Raw genomic sequence first — 26,634 nt, forward strand, 5'->3', positions numbered from 1 at the left:
CGCTAAACCAGTTTGACAGGATACTGATGAACACACAAACACACACACACACACACACACACATGCAAACACACACATACTCATTGCTGCTGATGATCGGATGATTGTGATCAGTAAATTATTGATCTAACTGTCAGATCATTCTGAGGTGACGACTTCATGAAGGATTTTCACGTCTTTCTGAGACTCACTTCTCCACAAACTCAAAGCTGACTTTAAAGATTCCTCCAGATGTTTTCAGAGTAAACACTATCAGATCCATGTGTTATTGTTTTATTGTTTTCAGGAAGAATAGATCTTTGCTGTAACTTGCTTGAGCAGTTATCCCACGTAGTCAGCATTCAGTTTACTGAGAAAGCACTTTGCAGCCACTACTTGTTTCTGTTTCTGTATTCACAGATGTCCACAGACTTGGCAAAGTTTTGTCTGTAGACACTGACAGCTGGAGTGGGCAGTGTAAAACTGATTAATTTTGTTTTTAAATTAATTGTAACTTTTTTTCTGATTTAAATCTGTTTTTCAACCCTGAAGATGTTTCCTGACATGATTGTGGTTATGAGCTGATGACGTTATGCTGAGAAAAACTACCAGATGGAGACAAGAACAGAATAAAGTAAGTGGCTTTGATCACAGTTCCCCTTGTGGGACTAATAAAGGTATATCTTATCTTATCTTATCTTTTGTTTTGTTTTCTTACATTTATGAACAATTTTTTCTCCATCTATTGTTGTTGTTACCTTCGCCAAGGAGGTTATGTGTTTAGTAACACTAGCATGTCTAGTAGGGAGTAATATCTGGGATTCTATATATCATGTTACTTTGGACCTCTGAGCTTTTCCTAAAATTTATTTTATCTTTTAAACTTTGAATAAATTGTTTGCATTCACATTCAGGAAATTATCCTGGCTCATAGTATTATAAGATAACATTAGTTCGACATATGCTGTAATATAATATTATATATAATATGCTTAACTTGCTCGTCTCCAGTTCTATACACATCAATACCTATTATCCATTACCTACTTCTAAATACTGTTTGTCTCATCAAAGTAAACATCTGTCATGCCGCTCTTATCTGATTCTTGTTGCACTACAAATTTCTGTACATTTAACCAGAACAAAGAAAACTAAAGGAATATATAAAAATATATAATTTTGCTCCCATAAAAGTAAATACTGCCCAGACAGAAACCTTAATTCTCATATGAGGTTTTTGAGTTTTGTACAATTAAATATACATTGTGTATATTTTATGTGAGCCTAAGCATGTTAACATGGGGTTTTATTGTTATTCATTAGAACAAGTTGATGTAAATTCACAGAGTGCAGTGGAAGTTGTCTCCACATCTACCTATGTCAGTGAAACAAGTCCACTTCCTGTTATGGTCACACCTTAGTTTGCATTTTTGAAATTTGTTAATCAAATATCTGAGCGTACAGTGGTTTCTCTGTGGCAAGGTCACAGATCTGGGTGTGTCTGTTTAAAACAGCAGTTTACTGGTCAGTTCAGTCAGTTTGGTACAGAGGACACTTGTTACAGATCACCTTTACAGTTTTATTTGGAAACATTTACTTTTGTAAACCATATCTGTCAGAGATGGGGTGAGGAGTTGAGCCATCCGGGAGAGGCTCAGAATAGAGATGCTGCTCCTCCATATCAAAAAGAGCCAGTTGAGGTGGTTTGGGCATCTGACTAGGATTCCTCTTGGACACGTCCTGGGTGAGATGTTCTTTGGATATCTCACTGGAATGAGGCCACGCAGCAGACCCAGGACACGCTGGAGAGATTATATCTTTTGTCAGCAGGGAGAGGGAGAACTGGGCTTCTCTGCTTAGGCTGCTGCCCCCAGGTCCCATATAAACAGAAGAAAATGGATCGATTGATTAATGTGAATCCTTTTTTTTTTTCATCCTGATGATCAGACTAGTGTTGGAGGGTTTCAGAGATCCTTCAGAGGAACAGTAAGTGTTTAAAATGACATATTTCAGTCTTAGGTAATCTGACAGGTTGACTAAAGTCTGTGAGCTTCAGTGGATTAACAGACTGTTAATGTTAATCCATCTGGACCAGGATTAAAGCTTCACTTTACTGGTTACGGATGAATGTCATGTGGAGTGTAAAACATTTGATTTACTGTTGACTGAAAAAAAATATATATTAAATGGATTCAATATGCTTTATCATCTGAAGAACCAAAAACTATCAGACTCTGACACAGTATAAAGAGGAAGATCACATCAATCTGATTACAGTCATGTGATTTAGGAGAAGTGCTTGCAGGAGTCACATAATATGTCTGCCTCTCTTACTTCCTGTGGTTGGTTGTCCTGCTTGTGTTTCCTCACTAAATGTCCTCTATGTGGTAATGTATATATTTTACTCCATAGTGTATAGTACACAAACATCTTTTCAATCTGAGAATTTTTTTAGTAGTTCAGCTAGAATCATTCAATGTAGTGTTTCAGTCCAACCTCATGGTAGCAGTGTTACCTCAATATAATACTGTGGCGAGCTCAGACAAGGAGGAGACAGAGGTATCGTTTGGTCTTGCTTCCCGCAGAGATAGCCAGGGAGCATAGCCATTTATTAGCATTCAACAGGAAAACACCGCCACTAACCCAAGTGCTCGGCGTATCCTTCTTGGCCCACCATATCCCAGAATTCATAGCGCGGCCCAGCCAAACTCTAGTTCCCGGCAATGGCGGCCGGTACTACGTTTTAAAATTACTCTTATTAATTTTTCTGGGTCACAAAATAAACTTTTAACATATTTTCAGGCGAGAAAGTAGCTGTGTAAACATCAAATATCTGCTCGGTTTATCAAGATATCGCATATTTGGAAAGGTGCTTCGACGTTTTCGGAGACGCCTGCTACCCACCAGCTCGATAGCGAGCCGGGAGCTCGAGAGTCACTGAAGCCGCGGACTTTCGCTACTCGGGTTAAACGTAGTATATAAGTACCTGAGACAACCTAAAAATGTTATTGTTGGGCTTTTTCAGTGTTTTGTTTGTTCGTGAGTAAATCGGTTTGGCTGAGATTAAAGTTATTAGATTAGATTAGATAAAATAAAACTTTATTAATCCCCCGAGTGGGTTCCTCCTTGGTTTTTATACAGCTGACAAAACGTCAAACAGAAAACTGATTAAACAGAAGTGTGAGACGGTCGAGAATTTTCGCCAGTGTCCTGTTATATTTTACATAGCAAGGAGCAGACGGCCGAGTTTATTAAACTCCACTGAGACAGCGGTGATGTTAATCAGAAGGCTAGACCGTCCAATTTCACAGCTGTTTACTTCCGGCCTACCCGACCGTCTGAGGACCCGGCCCACGTAGACCGCGAAGGCCGGGTCCTCCGAAGGATGCAGCCGACGTTTTGGGACACAGTAGTGTTAACTGCCAGCAAAAAGACAGGAAGTTAACATTTAATGGTTCCTCTTGGTCACACATTACTCCACTTCTCTTCTGCTCAGTTTCATCACATTTGTCCTTTCTTTATTCTTTTTTTCTGTCACTGCACAAGAAGAGAAAACATAAACACCAAAAATGAAACAATAAATGAAACTAGAATTAAACAATCTTTGTTTTTTCTCTTAAGATATTTCTTTTAAATTTTTTTAAAAAAAGTAAAGATTGAAAATTAGCTAACTTTCTTATAAACTCACATAAAAATAAACCCTCAAGAGAGAGAAAAAAACCCAAAGTTCAATAAATTTAAGATTTTACTATTTGGATCTATTAGTCAGTCAGCCAGTCTATGCTAACCAGAGCTATGTTAGCTCTAATAACAAGCATTGAACAGACAGATGATTCAACATAAAATAAAAAAAGAAGCTCCATGTTCAAGTAGCCCTTAATTTTAGAGTTTATCAAACTTTACACAAAGCAGGAAATCTCATTCACACATTTTTCTCACTGCTGAACCAGTTTAATATGGATAATGTACAACACACACACACACACACACACACACACGCTGAGGATTCAGTCATTAATTAGATCATTAAGTTACTAGTTTCAATTTTTATTTTATTTTGAAGTGAGGACCAATAAACACATTTTGTCACTTAAGTGTAGTTCTTTAAAACAAAGGGAGCTGAGGAATCCCAAAGCAATTAATTTACAATGAGAAACTAGAACTTCAGGTTCCGCGACCCCAATAACACACTAGGGGGAGCGCTTTGATCAACATTTAAAGACACACTAACAAGGTGCCACCACAAAAACAACTTTAAGTCAAAACAACACAGAAAAATTGGCAAGATCAACCTAAAGGAGCAACATAACCATAACATGTACAGTAAAGACACTTTCCTTAGAATCAAAATGAAACAAAGTTTTCTTCCCACCTAGGTGGTTAGCTGTGCCAAGCAACCCACTTGTCCACAACAAAGTAATTTCAGCCTCAGAGATCTTGAAAGTTGTGCTCAGAGTCTGGAGATGGAGCTTGCCCTCACTCCAACTCAGATGGCATCGAGGGCTGTTAGGATGCAAGATGATTAGAGCACATCCACATCTCCCTATTCCATTTGACCAGCTGCACTCTGTAAACCACGTCTGACAGTCTGCACAGTGCATTGTTCAACCCACTGACTCATCAGTTTGGGAGAAAGGCCATTCTTGTTCTCTGGCCAATAGACTCACACCTGCTGTCTAGATGCATGGCCTCTTCTCCAGGAGCGTGTCTCATAACTCAATTCAGCCAGGAGCCTGGATCAAAGACGGCCTGTCTGTCATCTCATGTAACTCCCATAACTGTTCTCAGAGATTATGGAGGTAGTCCATTCTGTGTTCACTGGACAACTCTGTCTCAGGGAGAAGCCCAAATACCAGGTCTATTGGGCTACAGAGGTCATATCCAAACCTTCCAAACAGTGCACTCAGGCACTTATTCCATTAGTACCGACTCCGATTGGCTCGATACGACCCGATGTGGTATGGTTTACCTCAACTCGATGGTGGCACTCAATTTTTCCAGCAAAATCGAGTGCCACCATATTATAGCAACATGGACAAAATGCTATCACATCACTTGAATGCTACACAAATGGCACAAGAAAGGTGGACATTGATACGATGTTAAACCTATTGCATGGTCTGTGACTCAGGGAACACAGTGTCACTTATGTGCAGCTATTTCCCACCTTGCTCTTCATGGTGAAAAGGGCATAGCTTTTCCATTGGTCAGTGGTAAGGGGGAATAGGCCAAGTATGCCCACCCAAGTCATTCCACCTGATCCTGTTCCAAGGAGGCATAGGAGCATTGTGACGGTCCCTTGTGGTACGTATCCCCAGTGTCACTGTTACTTGCCAGAGGTAATGGCACTTCAGGCACTCTTGTGGCACAATGTGGCAGTTTCATGACAACTTGTCAGGAAGATTCTGACAGTGGGTTTATGGAAAAGTTTTACTGTCCCTCATAGTTGCCATAGGTGAGGGTGTGCTGCTCTCTGAAACTGCTGTCACCAGGGGTGAGCTGGTTCCCTGTGACCAAGGAGAGTGGTGAATTCTCAACCAATTCTGTCTATCTCCAACCAATAGGTGGGGTTGTGTCAGGTCCCCTGGACGACCTGTTCTTGGCGGTAGGTCTGTACTCTTGTTTATTCAAATGCCATTAATGGCTTGTCGATGGGTGTTAAGTTCCTCGATTTCTCTCAGATCTTTTTCTTTTAAAATGGATACCAACTCCATATCCCACTGATGACACCAATGTAGTGAGCTTAGAAGTCACACTGTATAGAATCTACAATGAAACACTAGAGCTTCAGTTAGTGCTTGTTTCCTCCACAACAACAATTATAAGTGAAGAAACGCAGCAACATTGGTAGAAGAAAAGTAAAAGAGCTGCATAACACACAGTATACACGAGTTCCTTGAAATCAAGATAAATATTTACATTTAACATTAAACTGAAAATTAAATTGAAATGTGAATAATCCAGAATAATCCAAAAACAAAATGAAGAAATCCAGAAAACCTGCAACTGAGGAAGGGTGAACAGAATCCAAAATACTGAAAACCCTGCAAGCCTGAGTATCAGCCCCAGTGATGGCCAGCTACTGAGGTGGCTAGCCAGGAGTATAGATGGAGAAACTATGAGGGCTGGCCATCTGATCAGCAGCAGAAACAGATCGTCTACAGACCGGCTTTGGTGGTGATGATAGGGTAGTTCAGGAGGCTTAGTCAGAGGCCAGCAAGGAGGCCAATACAGTAAGGACTCTGACGGAAACCCTTTGTTGGCCTGGCTGCGAGACCAAAGTGGTCCTTAAAACCCTTCAGTGATTTTACTTATATTGTTTGAGGATGCAGGCCCCTCCAGAGACTCAACAGAGACTCAACAGGTGACCACCAACAGGTGACCACCATGGCTCTCTGTCTTCACCAGTGAAGACAGAGAGCATGGAAATATCGCTAAGATGTAGCTGTGGGAAACAATGTCACAGATCTAGCATTTCCATAAAAAAACAGCTCTCCAGAAAATATTTGCAGACACGTAATAAATCCCAAAAGGTTGTCAATTTTATTTAGATCAAGGCAGGATGCTCCAAAAGAGTGATTTTATTCACCTAGAAGAAATCCCTTGTCCTGCGGGCATTGTGTACTGTAGCGTTGTCCTGTAAAACAAACAAACAAACAAACAAAAAAACAGTTGTTACAACACAGACGAGGGCCCTCAGTCATGAGAGATGCTCTCTGCAACATCTGGACATAGCCAGCAGCCGTTTGACACCTCGCACCTCCTGAAGCTTCATTGTTCCACTGAAGGAAAAAGGACCCCAGACCATTATGGTTTCTCTTCCATTGTGGCAGGTACTGTCATGCCAGTAACATTGGAAACCATCAGAACCATCAAGATTACATTTTTTCTCATGAGAGAATAAAACTCTCGTCCACTTTTCAGTGTTCCATGTTTGGTGCTCTCTTGCTAAACCCAAACGGTCAGTTCTGTGGTGTTCAAAGAGACGAGGCCTTTGAAGATGTTTTGGTTTTGAAGCTCTTCAGTCTCAGATGCTGTCTGAGGGTTATGAGGCTGCAGTCGGCACCAGTAACGGACTTCATTTTGGTTGAGGATTGTCCAGTGTCATGACAGACAGCCAACTGGATCCTCCGGCTCAATTCTGGTGAAGTTTGGGGGGTGTCTTCCACTTGACTTTTTTGTTCCATAACCCTCAGGATCAATCAAGAAATTCCAAATGACTTACTTACTGCGTCCCACCTCATTAGTGATGGCACGCTGTGAGATCACATTGGTGGTCTCAGGATCTCATTTCTGCTTTTCGCAGATGACGTGGTCCTGCTGGCTTCGTCAAGTGATGGCCTCCAGCTCGCCTTGAAACGGTTCGCAGCCGAGTGTGAAGCGGTGGGAATGAGAATCAGCACCTCCAAATCTGAGGCCATTGTCCTCAGCCGGAAAAGGGCAGAGTGCCCACTCCAGGTCAGGGACCAGGCCCTGCCGCAAGTGGAGGAGTTTAAGTATCTTGGGGTCTTGTTCACGATCGATTGGAGAAGGGAGACCAACAGACGGATTGGTGCAGTGGCTGCAGTGATGCGGACGCTGTACTGGTCTGTTGTGGTGAAGAGAGCTGAGCGTAAAAGCGAAGCTCTCAATTTAAATGGCCTGTATTTAGCGGTCGATCTACGCCCTTATCCTCACCTATGATCACGAGCTGTGGGTAGTGACCGAAAGAACGAGATCGCGAATACAAGCGGCAGAAATGAGCTTCCTCTAAAGGGTGGCTGACCTCTCCCTTAGAGATAGGTGAGAAGTTCAGCCATTCGCGAGGGACTCAAAGTAGAGCCGCTGCTCTTCCGCATCGAAAGGAGCCAGTTGTGGTGGGTGCTTCCTGGTAGAGGTTTTCCAGGCATGTCCCACCAGGAGGACGCCCCAGGGCAGACACGCTGGAGAGATTATATCTTTCGGCTGGCCTGGGAATGCCTTGGTGTTCCCCCAGATAAGCTGGAGGAGGTGGCTGGGGAGAGGGAGGTCTGGGCTTCTCTGCTTGGGGTGCTGCCCCCGCGACCCGGAGGAAAATGGATGGATGGATGGACATTATAAATAACATTTAGAATATTGGAAAGGGATTCGTAGTGGTGCTCTTTATAATTTCACAATATAGGGAAGTAAGATAAAAACAAGGTTAAGATAAAAATAAAAATAATTACTAAAATTTTGACATTTTACAAATAACAAATTGCATCGTAAATAAACAGTGCAGATTTTATTTAAGAAATTGAGTTATTTTCACAGTTTCATGGTTGATGGAGTCTTTAAAAGTTTTGTTCACATTTAGTGGAATCTAATGCTTTAGAAAATAAAGACTTCAGTTTTGTAAAGCAATTCGCATTTGTGTACATTTCTTGATATTGTTACAGAAGCAACGCCCCAAAGCTAAACCTATCAAGTGCAGAATTGTTTTGTTTGTTTGATGGAATCAAAAGTTTTGTAGAAATCTGAACAAATCAAATGAGAAGTAAATAATCAATAAGGTCTAATACTATTCTTATATGATCAGAGATATACCAGTTCCTCTGTTTGTGTCTCATCAGTGACGAAAGCTAAAGCTACCTTAATTGTATAAGCAAATATTTGGTAGAAACTTTCTAGTCCTTATTAAGACGTTAGACAGGACGCCAATCAGGAAAGTGTTTGAGGGCTTCATTTTTATATATTTACATTGTTGTACAGTGGAACAATTTTAAAGTCCTTTGGTCTCTAGCATGGAGCTGATTGTTTATGGATGAGAGCGGTTACGGAGATCATTCAAGAAACACTCAGAGCTGTTTCAGTTTTCCCCACTTTTCTTATGACTCACGTTTTAATCGTATAGCTCAGCGAACCTGACGTCACTCAAATGCGACTACCTTAAGAGAACTGAATGCAAGTGTGAAGTTGAAACGATCGGTTGAAGCTCAAATATTCTTTGTCTTGCTTAAACTTTAAATTGAATCTCCCGTAGTTACTTTTTAAAAGTCGTAGTCTGTTATCCGATGAAAATACCATCAGACTAGGACATTTAGAACAAACTTGTTGTCAGATCATCAGAAAGAAGAACACGGAAATGTCTGCTGTAACTGCGTCACTCGGCTCCACTTTGCTGTTTTTTGGCATCTTCGTGTTTGTCTCGGCAGGTGAGGTTAATAAACCAAAATTTTCCACTCTGAGATAAAACGGCAAAAATGGTATCTTTGTCGTTTACGTGGTGCTGATACTTAACAAATTTTTTTTTCATGTCGATTCCATTTGTTTGTGTCCGTGAATGCATCACGAGGCTGGGTGGAGTCTGTACTTGTTTTATCGTAGAGTTAGCATGTTTGCTATCTGTACCACTGTGGGGACTGTCCTTCTGCCTAAAGTAAGATCTGTTGTTGAAATAGTGGCAGTGCAAAGATTCTGTGCTTTAATCGGTCTGTGGCGTCTGTTGCTCGTGTTGTTGGTGGTCTGTCAGCCCACCGGGGAGCAGAGCGAAGTGCTAACATACCAAAAGCTCCCGAGTGTTAAAAACAAAGACAAGTATCACTACAGTCACTGTCTGTGCTTTTCGTGCTTTAGTTTATGATCTTTGAGGTTTTTTAGGTTCTCTTGTTCTTTGTAAACTCTGCTATCACTTTCTGTTCCTTTTCACCTGCCAACCAATGAACATTCAGAAAGGGCCAACGTCATCTGGCTTCTAATGACGTACAGTCAGGATCTTGTAGAACCGCACCTGAGTACATCTGGGGCGGGTGACCCTCCTCAACCAAAAAGTGAATGGACAGATTTGTGGGACAATAAAACCAGCTTAGTGTGTGAAGACTTGTTGGAACACTGCAGGATAGAACCGACTTAAATCCTCTGTCAAAATGACCGCAGGAATTTGGCTGACATATGATGAAGCAATTATCATTTCCATCATACTTGTTAGATGAGAGAAGGCAAGGAGTGGCAGAAAAGGGTGCTGGGTAGGAGTGCTGTACATATGATGGTGCAGGAGAATGAACAGGTGGATGTGACAGTGGAGTAAACTGTCAAAATCTGAAGAGTTCACTTTAAGTCTTGGCTTCTTGGCTTTTCACTTTGTCTCCTTATCAGCGATTTTGAAGCGATATTGTTTGAGTGGCGACACTTATCCACATACATTCTATAGATTGGCATTTTGAGGCGTCATAGCAGTAGCTGGAGGCTGCGGTGAAGCAGGAGGAACAGGCTGCACTAATAAAAGAGGAGTAAAGACCACAGGAATTGTAGCTGCAGAGGGCTTTGAAGGCACAGCTTCAGATGCAGTTAATATAGTTGATACAGAAGAGTCCTCCTGTTCTTGTTGTGCTGCATGCAAAGCCTGATGATAAGATGTAGGTGAATCCCTTGTAGCTGTTGTTGGACTGGGAACCAGAACAAGGTAACTGCACGCTAGTTGAGGAAGACTACTGTAATGTGGCTAAAATGCAGCTTTGTGGCATGAAGGGTAGGACAAGTGAGCACTCTGTGGATATGAATTCAATTTGACCTAGTCCATTTCCACTTAAATTAGATCAGCTTTCAAGCTCTTTCATCTTCTGGTTTCTTGTCTACCAACATGCATCCAGCCACTCCCATCTATCATCTGGACAACAGGATATCTAGCGGTTTTACCCAGGCTATAGGTGTCACTACGTTAATTAGTCTCAGTGGAGATGTTTGCCTTATTGTGCTGATTACAAGACAATGACAAGGGAGGTTAGGTGAGTTTAAGGCTATGTCCACACGTACACGGGTATTTTTGAAAACGCAGATTTTTCCATGCGTTTGCACCTTTCATCCACACGTAAACTGTGTTTTCGGTCACTGAAAGCAGAGATTGTTAGAAACTCCTGCCAGGGTGGAGATTTTCAAAAACTCAGTTTTTGCGTTTATGTGTGGACAAGGAAAACGGAGAAAGCGTCAAAGGTGTGCGGCTTTTTTGACATCACAAGGGCGGACTTACAGAAAATACTGTTACTGTTAATTTTACTCTCTGCAGTGTTTAAATGCTTACATATACACACACAGTTACTGTCCCTCCACACATAGGACTCAGGTCTGCTTCTATGCACCATCTTTGTTTACTCTTTCCCACCCAGGCTTCTAGACTTCTGATTGGCCAACATTTCTACGCGGTTAGGAATATATCGCCAACTGTTGCTTTGGCATGTTCCTGGCAGCGTTTTCCTTCATCAAAGAAAAAAACAAGAGGAAAATCTCCGTTTTCAAAAATACCCGTGCCACACTAGCCTGGATAGATTTGAAAAAGGCGTTTTTGACAGAAAACGCTCCGCGTCCGAGTTTCCAGTCGTTTTCACAGAGTGTGCGTTCACATTGAAACGGCCAAAAATGCTTACCTTCCAGCACTGCACATGCGTGCCGTTTATTTACTTTCCGGCTCTTTGAAACGTTGCGGCAAGATGTTGAAGAAAAGCACACAGTCTTTTTCAAATGGACTAACAATGAGGTGGAGTTGTTGCTGAGAGTAACGCAAAATTACAAAATTGCAAAAGCGAGTGAGAATTAAAGAATTTGAAGAAAAGCTATCTGGCGCATGTACAAACTGATATTAATCTTTAATAGGGCTGTCAACATTCAGAGCAAACAAAACAACTGCTGTATAATGCCCTCCGCTATCTTAGTTTAATTGGTCACATGACTGCATCATATGACTAATATGCGTCATCGTTTTAGAAAGTCTCCGTTTTTAGTGTCCACACTGCGAAGTGAAAGCACAGCTTTCAAATGTATGCGTTTTCGAGAGCATTCTGAAAATGCTGTGTTTTACATCAACGAAAACGCCATCTCAGTGTGGACGGGAGGCCAAAACAGAAAGAAAATGATGCGTTTTCAAACAAAAAGGCAGCGACGTAGCCTAAGTCCTCCAAGTGTCTGGAGATGTGTTACATCATAAATCTCTCTGGGTGTAGTCAAAGCACCTCCGGCTTTAAGGACCATTTCTGAAAACTGCATTGAAACGCTGGTGTTTACAAGTCTTCTGTGAGAAACACTGCAGCTACCTAAGAATTTGGGTAATTGTCTTTAAAAAGTCCCATAGACACCTTAAACACTGTTTTAATCCAGTCTTAATCCAGTCATGACTAAACACAATATGTTGTAGCTTGTGAGTTATGGAACGCCAGGACTGCCATAATGAATTACTTAAATACACCATTAAAGTAATTAATTAAATGTGGCAATAATTAATTAAAATTGGAATTAATTAATTAAATAAATAGTTATGACACATGTAATTAATTATTTAATGATATATTTATTTATTTCATTTTGGCAGTCCTGGCGCCTGGCTCTCATCATGAATTAATTTTATCTGTCAGCCTCACCCATCAAACTCAGGGGGCGGGGTTAACGCTGCCCATGCAGCTTCTCTAACATTTGATTGGTTGCCGTGCAAAGTAAGTCAAAACAGGTCGATAATCGATTGCTTCTGTAGACTTGAGGCAGCCAGGTATCCCAGAATGCATTTCAAATCACAGGCAGCAATGGTGGTGGTGTAGTTTAAAAATACCCCGTTTTTCTGTCACCAGCTACACTTTTAACAGTGTTTTAGCCGCGAATGTCGCGCCGTAATCTTCACGTCTGGTCAGGTTGTCAACATAGAACATGTTTGCAAAAGTGCTCAGATGTTTTCAGAGATTTCACTGCTCTGCTAACAGTCAGCATGCAGAGTGCACCGAGGGGGTTACATCAACCGGTTTGTTTACATATTCCACTCTCGGTGTTCCACATGTTGCATTAGCAGATTCTCATTTACACCAAACGATCGTCTCTTTCCGCCTGGTCTTGTGTGTCTGTGCTTCGGTAACATAAAGAATGAGCTGACATTTTTCTCAGGACACCAGCGATCAGCTCAACAGACCCTCAGTTTACCTGCATGCGTCCTCCTCACCTGTCAGCTGTTTAACACCTGCTGCTAATTCAAGAAACACGCCCACGTTACCTGGTGATAGTCACAGTTTAACTGGGCAGCCGGTGCTCGATATAACGCAATGTCAGCGCATTTTTCTGCATAAGATAAGTAAATATAGTATTTCTCCCGAGCACAGAGTTGCTGTTTCCTTACAGAGCACTTTATAGGCGAAGCCACTTTATCAGCGGCTGATGTCCAAACACCGCACACAGCTTTGAAACCTCACCTGAGTTTTAGCTCTCAGTGGTTAAACGCTGGACTTAATTCACTCAGGTTTTGTCTGTCGGGTCACGTTTACTTCGCTGTTTTATTTACAACTGAGCAAATCAGTTTGGCTGACGTTAAAGTTACGTTTCATAACTGCAGAGTTTTACAGACGTTTAATGGTTCACTGGCACATGTGTTAGACTGAACTATTCGCTTTTCTTTATCTGGTGTGTTTCGGATTTAACAGTGAATTTTGAGATTAAACTTACTTTTAAAATGTGTTTATACAAAGAGGAAAGAGAAGGCGCATTTCCACCGAGAGGAGCAGAGTTTCCAAATACATGTTCATAATGCAGACTGCAACCTGGACAGAAATATTATATCATCTGTTTTTTAAAAGTTATTCAACTGTATTCTAAGCACCAGCTATCTGTTAGAATTTTTAGAGTTTACTTAACTAAAAATAAATGAGGTTAACATATAATTTGTGTGATTTCTCTCTCTCTCTCTCTTTTTATTCATTTATTTATTTTTTTGCTTTTTCTGTCATGTTATGTTTAACTGTCAGGTTTGTTACAAACTATGAAACACATCGTGCAGACTTCTGGATGTTAAAAGAAAACTAATACTGCTCATGAATGAGACTAAAGGCAGGAAGGTGTCCTTTAAAACTAAACATGTTAGTAGGACCTCCCTATTTATATGAAATAGCACGTGTATTTCAGTAATAGCCTACTGATTTCAGTGCAGTGGTGAACAGTCACACAGCTCACGTGGGTGTTATCTGTGATACTCCTTAACTATAATTTATCCAAGTTAACTTCAGTTAACTCGGAGCGGCTGGACAACAATTTTACATGTATGATCTTAAAACTTTACGTGCTGGCCTCATATCAAATGTGAACGCAGACTGAGTCTGTGTTTGATGTTTGCTTTATATCGAACCTTCCTCTCAAACATTTAAACAGCAGCGAGTCTGCAGCTGAGGGAATACAAACTCAAACTGTCGGAACAGGTTTGCTGGTTTCTTGCGTGGATTCATTTGGTAATTTATTAAATGTATAACTGTTATTCTAATCTGCTGCTGAGTCTTACACTGATGAAAATGCAGAAAACACAGATCACGAACACCTGTTCAACCAATCACGTTCAGCTTTGATCTGCGACAAACTGACGGTTCATCTCTGTTACAGTGTTGCGTTAGACTGCTATATTTTTGTGTTCTTTATGCTGTAGATTTCCACGTCTCTGGAATAGTTGGCAGTAATAAGGATGCTTTTCTGTAAAATCATATTGATATGACCCGTGACATATTCGTAGATGACAGATAGTCAGCTGGGAAACTCTGGGTTAACTCAGAGAGCTGAAGATATCGTGGAGAGATGCATGATAAATATTCACAATAAAAATATTAGCCGAACATCATGAAGTCTGTATGTGTTTCATAGTGTCGAACAACCTTTGTACAGTTAAAGCCAGCAGTTACTACATGACGGAAACACCAACGTTATCTCTCTTATGCGTTTATACGCAGGTCACGCAGATTACTGAACAAAAACCCAAAGGTCAGCTGTTAATCGAGTTTATTTGCTCTCTCTCCTCCTTAAACATGTTTTTAATGTTAGTTATACTTCAGAATTGGCGACTGAAACACGTAGGACACATAAGAACATCAGGAAATAAAACCCCGATAAATATAACCTCCGTAAAAGAAGTCCGTGTCAGCGGGGATTATTACAGCTGTGTGCGGGGCCTGCGCTTTGTCGGCGGTAACAACAGCTCGATTGCTTTATGAGGCGAGCGGGTCTATCCCACGCTTTGCCGCGAGACTGGGCAGACATCTCCGAAATCATCAAGCACTTTTGCAAAGAGGCTGTATTTTGACAAACCGACCACACATATGAAGATTAAACCACTACATTCTCGGCTAAAAAATATTAAAACTGTATTTGGTGACAAACAAACAGGGTTTTCAAAGTTCAGTTCTGCCGGTTGTTGTGGGCTATAAACAATGGCCACCAGGCCAAAGCAATGGCTTTGAGTCGATCAGCGTTAACCCGCCCCTGAGTTTGATGGGTGAGGCTGACAGATAAAATTATTTCATGGTGAGAGCCAGGCGCCAGGACTGCCAAAATGAAATAAATAAATATATCATTAAATAATTAATTAAATGTGTCAATAATTAATTAAAATGTGAAATACATAAATAATTAATTAAATGTGTCAATAATTAATTAATTAAATGTGTCAATAATTAATTAATTAAATGTGTCAATAATTAATTAATTACATGTGTCAATAATTAATTAATTACATGTGTCATAACTATTTATTTAATTAATTAATTCCAATTTTAATTAATTATTGACACATTTAATTAATTATTTAATGGTGTATTTAAGTAATTCATTATGGCAGTCCTGGCGTTCCATAGTGAGTGTGGGTTCCTGGAAAAAATAAATATTGATTATTGAATGAAATATTATTGGATGGATAATAATGTGACCTTCTGCTGGGGTAGTATATGCTGCACAAGCAATATTTCACAATCTGTCCACAAGAGGGCGCTGTAGACCATACATTTGCCTCCATTTTGTGTGGTTTGCAAGTTTTCCAATAGTAGCGCACAACTCTGGCAAAACTACCAACAGCTACAGAGTAGAACAGGCATTTAACTTATTGTTTTTACAGCTTGATGCTACTAAAATAAACCACAAAAGCAATCTTACTGACATAATATCAGGAGTTCTATGAATAATCAATTAAAGAGATATTTAATCTTAACATTTGCAACCAGTTATAACCAGCATCTTGATACTTAAACTGGCAAACATATAACATTTACAGATTTATTAACATGCAACTCAATCACAAAAACCTTTGTTACAACAATGACACTGTGGCCGTGTCAGAGTGCTGCTGACCACCAGTATAAAGTTCCATTGGGCATGCTTGGCATTGTGTTTAGACATCCCAAGGCTAAGTCAGAGCAGGGACATTTACACAGTGTGTGTCAGTGTGATGTGTTGCAGTGTCAGGAGTCAGTATACAGCTACAAAGCTTTTTGTTCAGCGTATATAAACAGCTGTAGCTCCATAAAGGCAGCATGCAGAGACTCACAGTGTCTTATAATGAGAGGCTGCTTTCTCTCACACATTATGTTCACTTATTATCAGCACATGTGTTTCTATTGCTCTGTGATTTGTGAAACATCTGCGGTTTTGATCTGGTTTGTTAAGTAACAGGGTTTGTCAATCATTTTTAGCTTAAAATGATTGACAAACCCTCAATCATTTTAAGCTAAAATTTTTTGTGTTAATTTGCTGCTCTGACACTTGGCCCCTGTCAGTGCACATGAGACGGATGTAAAAAGGTCTGCAGAATCTGTAGAGAACATTATTTATAGTTCAGCATGGCTGGTTTGGTGTTGTGTGAGTGATGGTCATGGAGATCATATCCACTGACGGATGCACAGACCTCTGCAGGTTATTCAGCAGCACCCTGACTGGCGTTAGGTATCAAGAGGAATTCTTGGACTCACTGTAGACCCTACACTGGTGCAGTGGGTCCCTGGGTTTGTCCTGGTGCACAACAATGCCTCATGTGGTGAGAGTATGCAGGCAGCTGCTGGAGGAGGATGAAAGAATTTATACTGGCCCCACGCCTTCCTGCTTAATCCAGCAGAACAGCTCTGGGACATTATCTTTCACTCCATCTGACTTTGCAGGAGCTCAGTGTTGGATATGGTAAATCGAGTGTTTCTTGTTTAGTGCCTTTCTACTCTGAGGACTCAAGCCATTTTACACAACATGCCTCATTCATCCATTCACATTTGCATGCCCACTAGAGCAGCCAGGGATCGAACCAACAACCTTCCAATTAGATGACAAGCTTCATCCCCTGACCTATAACAACCCATATGGAAAGAATTTCACCAGGACACAATCATTAGAAGCATGCCCCGATGTTGTCAGAGATCGATACAAACATGTGGAGGTCATACAAACTACTGAGCACCATTTTGAGTTCATACAATTAATTTTGGGGGTTTTCTTTTTTAACTTCTTCCCTGTGTAGGTTAATAACTCTCCATCATTTTGTTCTTAACACTTTACCCAAAGCATATCAGTGTAGATGTCAGCTTTGTTTTTTCCTCACTGAGATCTGATGTGTTTTAAAATATTTCCTTTAATATCTTTGAGCAGTATATTTGAAAAACAGCTGCTGTTATACACAATGAGCTCTTTGGTTATTGTAAAAAGTGGAACAAACAGCACTGCTTTAACCCTCTGAGGTTTCTGCTGAAGGTGATAAGTAACTGCTATGGATATAGGAGATTCTGGATTTTAGAAAAATGCTCCAAACTATAAAAATGAGAGAAAAAACACAAAAACCAAACCGGAAAATACACTTTAGTGTCAGCAGGAATAGAATTAAAGTTAGATCTGCTGAGGGTGGGTGTGCAGTGACACTAAATGTGCTAGCAGCATTTTTTGCTTTAATGAGAACAAACAGTTTTTTCCTCCTCTTAGGTTTCAGTTACTGTAGCTCTGCAGCACCTTTATCTTCTCCTGTAAGTGATAACAGCTCTCATTTAGTTCAGTGTCACTGGCGCACACAGCGTTCTCAGTCTAAACGATGTGTAATATTTAAACAATTCATTAGCCAAAAACTAAAAACACATAATGAACAAAATCTTTAAAGTAATAATGAAGTCATCAGTAATTAAGAATGAGCAAGTGATTAAGTAAAATCTAAACATAGAAACAAAAAGAGTTCCTGCAACAGGCTGCACTAAGCAAATAAATAAGTTAAAATTGGCTGTTTGGTTAATTACTTTGACCTTTAACCTCTGTGCTCTGTGTTGTTTCTTCTTTCAGACCAGAAAATCATCACAGCTGACTCTGGACAGGACGTCACTCTGACATGTCGAGCTCCAAACAACAACATCATCTTAGGTGTAGAGTGGAGCAGAGCTGACCTGAGAGATGAATATGTACTATTTTACAGAAGTAAGAAATTTGATCCAGAAAACCAGCATCCATCTTTTAAGAACCGGGTGGATCTGCAGGACAGACAGATGAAGGATGGAGACGCGTCTTTGATTCTGAAGAATGTGACGACTAATGATAATGGAACATACGAGTGTCGTGTCAAGACAGGAACAAACCGTAGAAAGAGAGCAATTTTAAGTGGAAACCCCATCAGCATCATCACCCTGAGTGTTGTTGATCCTCCAGGTGAGTGAGTAGAGTTGAGTGTGTGTGTGATCAGAGGTGAAGCTGCTTCCTGGTTGTTGATGTTTGTTTCTAAAGATGTTGATGAGACTTTGTAGAAAGCAGCTGGTCTGAGTGATGTGATCAGAGTGCAGTAGATAATGTCTGACAGCAGTTTGAAGAGGAAATGGATTCTGTTCTGTTCTTCACTCATCACCTACCTGACAGCTGACACCTCACACCTGTTTCTCACCTGCAGGTCAGACAGGAGGAGACACAGAGGATGGAGGAGACAAAGATGGAAGGAGGAAGGAAGGCGAGCAGAATCTGAATGGATCTGTTTGGCTGATTGTCGGTCTCTCAGTTCTCACCGGGCTTCTTGTTGCTGCTGCTGTTGTTTTTGTGATCTACAGAAAACATAAACAACAACAGAATCAGGATTCATACCAGCCTCCAGCTGAACAGCAAACTGTTTGAAAGATTCTTGCATGGTGACACTGGGAAAGAAACCCAAAAAGCAGGAGACGATCTGACTGAAGAAACTAAAACAATAGCGTTCAAGTATGAAACAAGAAGAGCTGCATATTTTCAAAGAATTTTCACAGAATGAACGATGGTTTGATAAGTAAGACACAGAGGATGGAGGGAAAAAGGATGGACCTGTTGGACTGATCGCTGGTCTGGTAGTTCCTGCTGTGCTTCTTGCTGCTGCTGTTGGTTTTTTGATATACAGAAAATATAAGTAACCGAAACAGAGTCAGCATTCATACCAGCCTTCTGATGATCTACAGCATGGAAATGGCTCAGCGATTCACACAGTCAGATAAGGCTGCATTCCTAAAACAAACAGAAGGATAATGTGTGACTGAAGAAACTAAAACAATAACATCCAAGTAGAAAACCAGAAGAGTCACACGTTTCTGAAGAGATTTCCTAGGATGGATGATAGTTTGATAAATAAGTTGTGCTTGGGCTGAAATAACAGAGGGGTGAACATGAGTTCGTTCAATATTTTCTGTTTTCTACTGTTTGTTTCCCCCAGTATTCATTTATTCAGTGTCTTGTATGTTACAGAATCAGAATCATTGTGTTTCATCGTCAGGTTCAGCTGTTTGTAAGATCAACCCGATCCTCATGTATTGATCACTGTTACAGTATACTTATACTTACTTTCTGATGGGGCTGGTTACATATTTTCTTTTATGTATTTTTTATACTTCATGTGTGTTCATTACTAATGCACCTGCAGCAGATAGACAAATAAAATCATTTATTTTTTTCTTTTTAGTGCAACATAAAACATTTAGTGGAAAGCTGTATTGATGTGCTCTGAATAAAATTAAATGATGTTACTCCTGAACTAGAATGTGACTTCAATGGAGAACAGAGGAAAGGGTATGAAGGAGTTTTAGGGCCACAATAAGAAAAAATAAAAGACTGTGAATTTTAACTTTTTTCTTGAAATTGACAAACTTCCACAGATGCTACAACCTCTTCAAAATGCACTGTTCCGATGACTTAGTGAAACAAATGAATCAGTCATCTTGTGATACAACATACATCCTCTTAATCACACGAGGGTGTAACCTTCCCCACGCTTTTATCTGTCCACTGCCAGTCATTTCAGTTTGTACAAATGGCCATCTGGCCACATATATCTTTCAACATCATCTTTTCAAAGTCTCTATACTGATCACCACACTGTGTTTATGCAAAAGAGAGACCATTTCCTTTATTTTGAGTAAAACTGATTCTGAAATGCGATTTCACTAACTCAGAGGGTATGGCAATCGTAGCAGTTTGTCTTGAAACAACATCTGTAATATTCACATTTTGACTTTAATCTTAAAATGATCAATAATATTTTCTTAATGTGGCCCTAATACTCTCTCATAGGTGGGGCCAAAGAAAGCACTCCAACTACACAAAATGGCTTTCACTTTTATATTTGTTGTACATATTCAGAGTAGTTCCTGTTAACCAAAGAGTGGATTTGTCAGTCTCTGACCTCATAATCAAATCACTGATTGTCACTGATCACGTGGTGGGGAAGGTGTCAGGAGCCTCCAAAACTCAATGATAGAACAGTTTGTACCTCTAAGTTTGTTGTTTTTAGAGCCAGAAGTGGCTAAATTTTGAAGTGTGGGTTAAGTGCTCATTCATCCGCTAGTATTGCTAGCTCTGTTCATCACTCTGAAATTATTTAACTTCATCATTTAACTATCTTCAAAAATTCAACATCTTCGGTTTATATGTTAGTTACACATCAAGTTCGAATCGCTAAATTTCTGAATTTTATGTTGTTTTTACACATGTTCAGCGCCAGCTTTGTTAGCAAGCTGCACATGAAATGTTCGGGTACATCATACAGACATACTTCCTGTCATTTCAGAGTTTGTACAGACTCAGCTTTTCTTTACATCTCCTTTTGTTCTCTTAAAAAGCACACATCCTTAATCATAGATCCTTGTGCAGCTTCCTCTCTCTTCCAGATAGGAACTGAGACAAACTTCAAAATGTAGCTCTCATTTCCAGGACATACAGTGGCTTGCAAAAGTATTCGGCCCCCTTGAACTTTCCCACATTTTGTCACATTACAGCCACAAATATGAATCAATTTTATTGGATTTCCACGTGAAAGACCAATACAAAGTGGTGTACACCTGAGAAGTGGAACAAAAATCATACATGATTCCAAATATTTTTTACAAATAAATAACTGTAAAGTGGGGTGTGCGTAATTATTCAGCCCCTTTGGTCTAAGTGCAGTCAGTTGTCCATAGACATTGCCTGATGAGTGCTAATGACTAAATAGAGTGCACCTGTGTGTAATCTAATGTCAGTACAAATACAGCTGCTCTGTGACGGCCTCAGAGGTTGTCTAAGAGAATATTGGGAGCAACAACACCATGAAGTCCAAAGAACACACCAGACAGTAGTGATGGCCAAATGAAGCTTTCTGAAGCACTGAAGCTTGTTTTGAAAAAGGGTTCATTACTCGAAGCTTTTCAACACAGTCCTCTCTGGTGACATCTGGTGGCCAAAAATATGAAGAGCAGCTTGAATCCACAAAATAAAACTGACTGCTTCATAATGATTGCTCACTCTACAGAGCGGTGTCCTGTCTGATATTGGGCCACCGTTGTGTTGCTTTAAACGTGTATTTTTGGGGGTGACAAAAATGTTGTTTATTTCTTTAATAAATCATTTTGACCAGTAAACTTCCCTTGTTTAAACATGTTCCATGGTGTGATCTTTCTTTGCTTGTGACTTCTTGATGTTGCTAAATACAATAATTGAAAAATACCACGTTACATATAACATACATATAATTACATATATTTATGCAGTTAATCGCTAGACGGGTATTTTTATGAATAAAATTACATTAGGGAAATTTTCCTATACATATTGTTGACCTGGGGGTAGACTTGATTGTGAATTGGAAAAGGAAAATGCTTATGAACTTGCAAATTAAAAATATGATGCATTTAAGGTAACCCTTTTTTCATTTGTATTTAAGAAGAAAATTTGTTCCACTGTGCGATGTCCGAACCTGTTCCTTTTTGTGGAAATAATTTCTCCTGCCTTAAGGACAATCCCTTCACTTGGCACAGAAGATGCTGGAGTGCAGAGAAACTGGTAGAGATGCAGTTAAAAAGTCTAACTGGGCCCCACAAACTATCAGCTAAAGAGAATAAATAAATTAAATTGCTGCACATTTTGCAGACTAGCAGTTTAAGATTATTTAAAACATAAAATATATCTTTTTATAACATTAAATGTAAAGAGTCAAATAGAAGTCTTTCTAAAATTATTTAATGACATTTATATTATGAAAAGCAGATTTTTGACATTTTAAGTTTGTCCCATTGTTAGATAAAATAAACACGCACAAAACAAAAGCAAACAACAAGAACACTAATCTGGAAAACCCACCCGATTGACCAAAATCAACTCAAAATACTCCCACACAACAGAAACTCCTCTATTCCTCGCTGGCTCAAAATCTCTCAGTAGAAATATCAGTGGTTCGCTATCTGTCACCATCAAAACACTCTACAAATCCCGCGAATGATTTGCTTCCTTATCAACTATTGAATCAGATACCGAAGCAGTTCGGACGTCACGTGACATTGGCTAAACGAACCAAGCTTCGACACAGTGGTTCTGAAGCAGTGTGTTGATTTTTTTGACACACGCACTGGTGTTCTGAAAAAATGTCCTACCTTGTCAAAACATCCTACCGTAGCGTAAATTTATGGTCTTGTCTATCAATCCGTTCTACCTTATCAGAATATGCTACCTTACGTGGTTAATGGCTCCGTCGTATAGGTAGCATGTTCAGATGGCCAAATCACGCTATTAAAACATGCTTCCTGCTTTGATTTATTTAGGTAGCATGTTCAGATGGCCAAATCACACTATTAAAGCATGCTTCCTGCTTGGATTTATTTAGGTAGCATGTTCAGATGGCCAAATCACACTATTAAAGCATGCTTCCTGCTTGGATTCATTTAGGTAGCATGTTCAGATGGCCAAATCACACCATTAAAGCATGCTTCCTGCTTGGATTTATTTAGGTAGCATGTTCAGATGGCCAAATCACACTATTAAAGCATGCTTCCTGCTTGGATTTATTTAGGTAGCATGTTCAGATAGCCAACTCACACTATTAAAACATGATTCCAGCATAAAATCATCTAATGTTGACATAGAATACAAAGACACATGAAGGGGAAAAGGCAGCTGTTTTTATTTGAAGTTGTTATGTGTTTTCCTTAGATTTTTGGCATTTATATTCCTGGTAGCACTTATATTTTGCACATTTAAAATGTGCCCATCTTTGGCAAGATTCACACTGCACCTGGAAAGGAAAAATAAAACAATCATATTCTGTTTGGTGAATACTATTAGTCAACATTTTAATCGTTATTTAATCGTTATTTAATCATTTTTAATCGTTAGCGTTAGCTTCGAGTGGGACATCACTACCAGACATGTTAAAGTTATTGAGAAATGTAAAGCAGGCTTAGTAATGAGTAGATGAGGCCTTGTGACGCGTTCCAGCACATTCCCTAAACGGTATTGATACTGTGTCGACACAGTGTTGCTGTTTTGCTCCATACTGACACCTGCTATATATCTACACATATATATATGTATGTATATATACATATATACATATATATACATATATAGCTGGTTAGCGTAGTGGTTAGACTACACGCCTTTGGCTAGGCTAGACCCCTATGCTAAGCAAGCCTACCGCAGACATGAGCGAGACAGATAAATATGAAGGCATGGCAGCTCGGACGTCGCCCGGATCAACAAGGTCCGCGTCAGGTGTTGGGCACCCTGACAAGAACTGGGCTACTGGAACAAGAAGGCATCGGTGGACAAGAATGCTACTACGCAAGTAACCCTGGCGGAAGGGGTTACATGAATAGCATGAGGGACCTATGGATTCTTCGATACCCAACATGTTCCAACATTCGAAAGAAGGGACCGCTCTCACAGCTAGAGATTGACGAGGTACAACATAAATGACCCGAGATTGGGTACCAAGCCCCCAGTGTGATAGAAGAAGGCTCAACCTGAAAGATAGGATCATGGCCAAGCTTGAAACCTGGACCTCCCGGTTACCAAGATTACGTGAAGTACCCTCAGAAGGTCTGCTAGATGATGTTAATGCAGCACTACGGATGATACCTACAGCCACGATTACTACAGCAGTGCACCAACCTGTGCACTGCCTGGATTGATTACAAGAAGGCCTATGACTCAATGCCCCACACCTTGATCCTGGAATGCCTAGGACTATATAAGATCAACAGGACCCTGAGAGCCTTCATCAGGAATTCAATGGGAATGTGGCAGACAACACTGGAGGCCAACCTCAAGCCCATAGCACAAGTCAACATCAAGTGCGGGATCTACCAAGGAGATGCTCTGTCCCCACTGCTGTTCTGCATAGGCCTGAACCCCCTCAGTGAGATAATTGACAAGACTGGCTACGTATATCGACTACGCAATGGAGCAGTTGTCAGCCACCTCCTGTACATGGATGACATCAAGCTGTATGCCAAGAGTAAACGAGACATCGATTCACTGATCCACACCACCAGGATATACAGCAATGACATCGGAATTTCGTTCGGGCTGGAGAAGTGTAGTTGGATGGTAACCAAGAGAGGGAAGGTAGTCAGAACTGAGGGGATCAAACTACCAGAAGGCAACATTTCAGACATAGAGGACAGTTACAAGTACCTGGGGATCCCGCAGGCGAATGGGAACCATGAAGAGGCAGCTAGGAAAGCTGCAACTACCAAGTACCTGCAGAGGGTCAGGCAAGTCCTGAGGAGTCAGCTGAACGGTAAGAACAAGATCCGAGCCATCAACACCTACGCCCTGCCCGTGATCAGGTACCCTGCTGGGGTAATAAGTTGGCCAAAGGAGGAGATAGAAGCCACTGACATAAAGACAAGAAAGCTCCTTACCATGCATGGAGGGTTTCACCCCAAGTCCAGCACCCTGAGGCTGTACGCTAAGCGGAATGAAGGGGGCCGGGGACTGGTGAGTGTCAACACCACAGTCCAGGATGAGACAACGAACGTCCAAGAATACATCACGAAGATGGCCCCAACTGACCGAGTGCTCAGTGAATACCTCAGGCAGCAGAAACCCAAGAAAGAGGAGGGAGACGAGGAACCATCATGGAAGGACAGGCCCCTGCACGGTATGTACCACCGGCAGATAGAGGAGGTGGCTGATGTCCAAAAATCCTACCAGTGGCTGGACAAAGCTGGACTGAAAGACAGCACAGAGACACTAATCATGGCAGCACAAGAACAAGCTCTGAGCACAAGATCCATAGAGGCTGGGGTCTATCACACCAGGCAAGACCCGAAGTGCAGGCTGTGTAAAGATGCCCCTGAGACAATCCAGCACATAAGAGCAGGGTGCAAAACGCTAGCAGGCAGGGCATACATGGAACGCCATAACCAAGTGGCCGGTATGGTGTACAGAAACATCTGTCCGAGTATAACCTGGAAGTTCCGAGGTCAAAACGGGAGATGCCCCCAAGGGTGGTGGAGAATGACCGAGCTAAGATCCTGTGGGACTTCCAGATACAGATGGACAAAATGGTGGTGGCTAACCAACCGGACATAGTGGTGGTAGACAAACAGAAGAAGACGGCTGTAGTGATCGATGTAGCGGTTCCGAATGACAGCAATACCAGGAAGAAGGAACACGAGAAGCTGGAGAAATACCAAGGGCTCAGAGAAGAGCTCGAGAGGATGTGGAGGGTGAAGGTAACGGTGGTGGCCATGGTAATCGGAGTACTAGGTGCGGTGACTCCAAAGCTAGGCGAGGCACACACACACACACACACACACTAACCACTCACTCTATTTGAACCAATAGAAAGCTGGCGCTCAGAGGAAGAGGGCGGGCTTTACTTGGTGTCAGTGACAGAAATGAAAAAAAGCTCAAATGAGTGAGAAGGACGATGAAGGAAACATCTGTGCTGTGTCTGCTCTGTAAGTAGAATCTCTGTGTTTGTTTGAATTCTTGTACTTTGACTGTCTGCTCTCCTGATAACTGATGATGGAGGAGAAGACATGAAAAACAAATCAGGCTGAATTCAAGTTCAAAACACCACGAGGACCAACTGCATGTCTGAACTTACTCTTTATCTTTGCGCAGGAGTCGAGGAAACACAGCAGGCAGTGAAAAGCTCAAATCATTCACTCATCATATCAACACAGCTGCACAGTGGACACATGACTTTACAAGGTTATTGAAACGTAATGGTTATTTTGTGTCTTGTATTCGCAAGGTTGCCAATTCGAGCCCAGACTCCAACAATCTCAGTCGTTGTGTCCTTGGGCAAGACATTTCACCTGTCACCTACTGGTGGTGGTTACCAGTAGGCGACCACCACCAGTAGTCACCTACTGGTGAAATGCCAGCACAGGTATCCAGTATCCGTAGTTTCAGGTGCTGCACATCTCGTATCTTCACACCATAGACAATTGTCTTCAGATGACCCCAAAAATAAAAGTCTAAGGGGTGAGATCGGGAGACCTTGGGGGCCATTCAACTGGCCCACGACGATCAATCCACTTTCCAGGAAACTGTTCATCTAGGAATGCTCGGACCTGATGCCTGTGCTGGAATTTCTCCTGCGGTGTTGCTATCAGTTTTTGAAGTGTGGGAGAAGAGGGGTTGCATTGACACTCCAACACAATGGGCAGCACATTGAACACACTTTATAAGTGGTCAGAAACTTGTAAA

General features: G+C 41.0%; 1 long non-coding RNA gene across 1 annotated transcript; it reads left to right on the plus strand.

The window, feature by feature from the left end:
• The first annotated feature begins 409 nt into the window (after nucleotides 1-409).
• On the plus strand, nucleotides 410-19,685 carry LOC120437545. The gene is made up of 3 exons (XR_005611218.1): nucleotides 410-613; nucleotides 17,998-18,357; nucleotides 18,593-19,685. It is a non-coding gene; the product is annotated as an uncharacterized LOC120437545 (long non-coding RNA).
• The last annotated feature ends 6,949 nt before the right edge of the window (nucleotides 19,686-26,634 follow it).

This window comes from Oreochromis aureus, linkage group 3 (assembly GCF_013358895.1).
Source record: "Oreochromis aureus strain Israel breed Guangdong linkage group 3, ZZ_aureus, whole genome shotgun sequence".
In the NCBI taxonomy this organism is placed as follows: domain Eukaryota; kingdom Metazoa; phylum Chordata; class Actinopteri; order Cichliformes; family Cichlidae; genus Oreochromis; species Oreochromis aureus.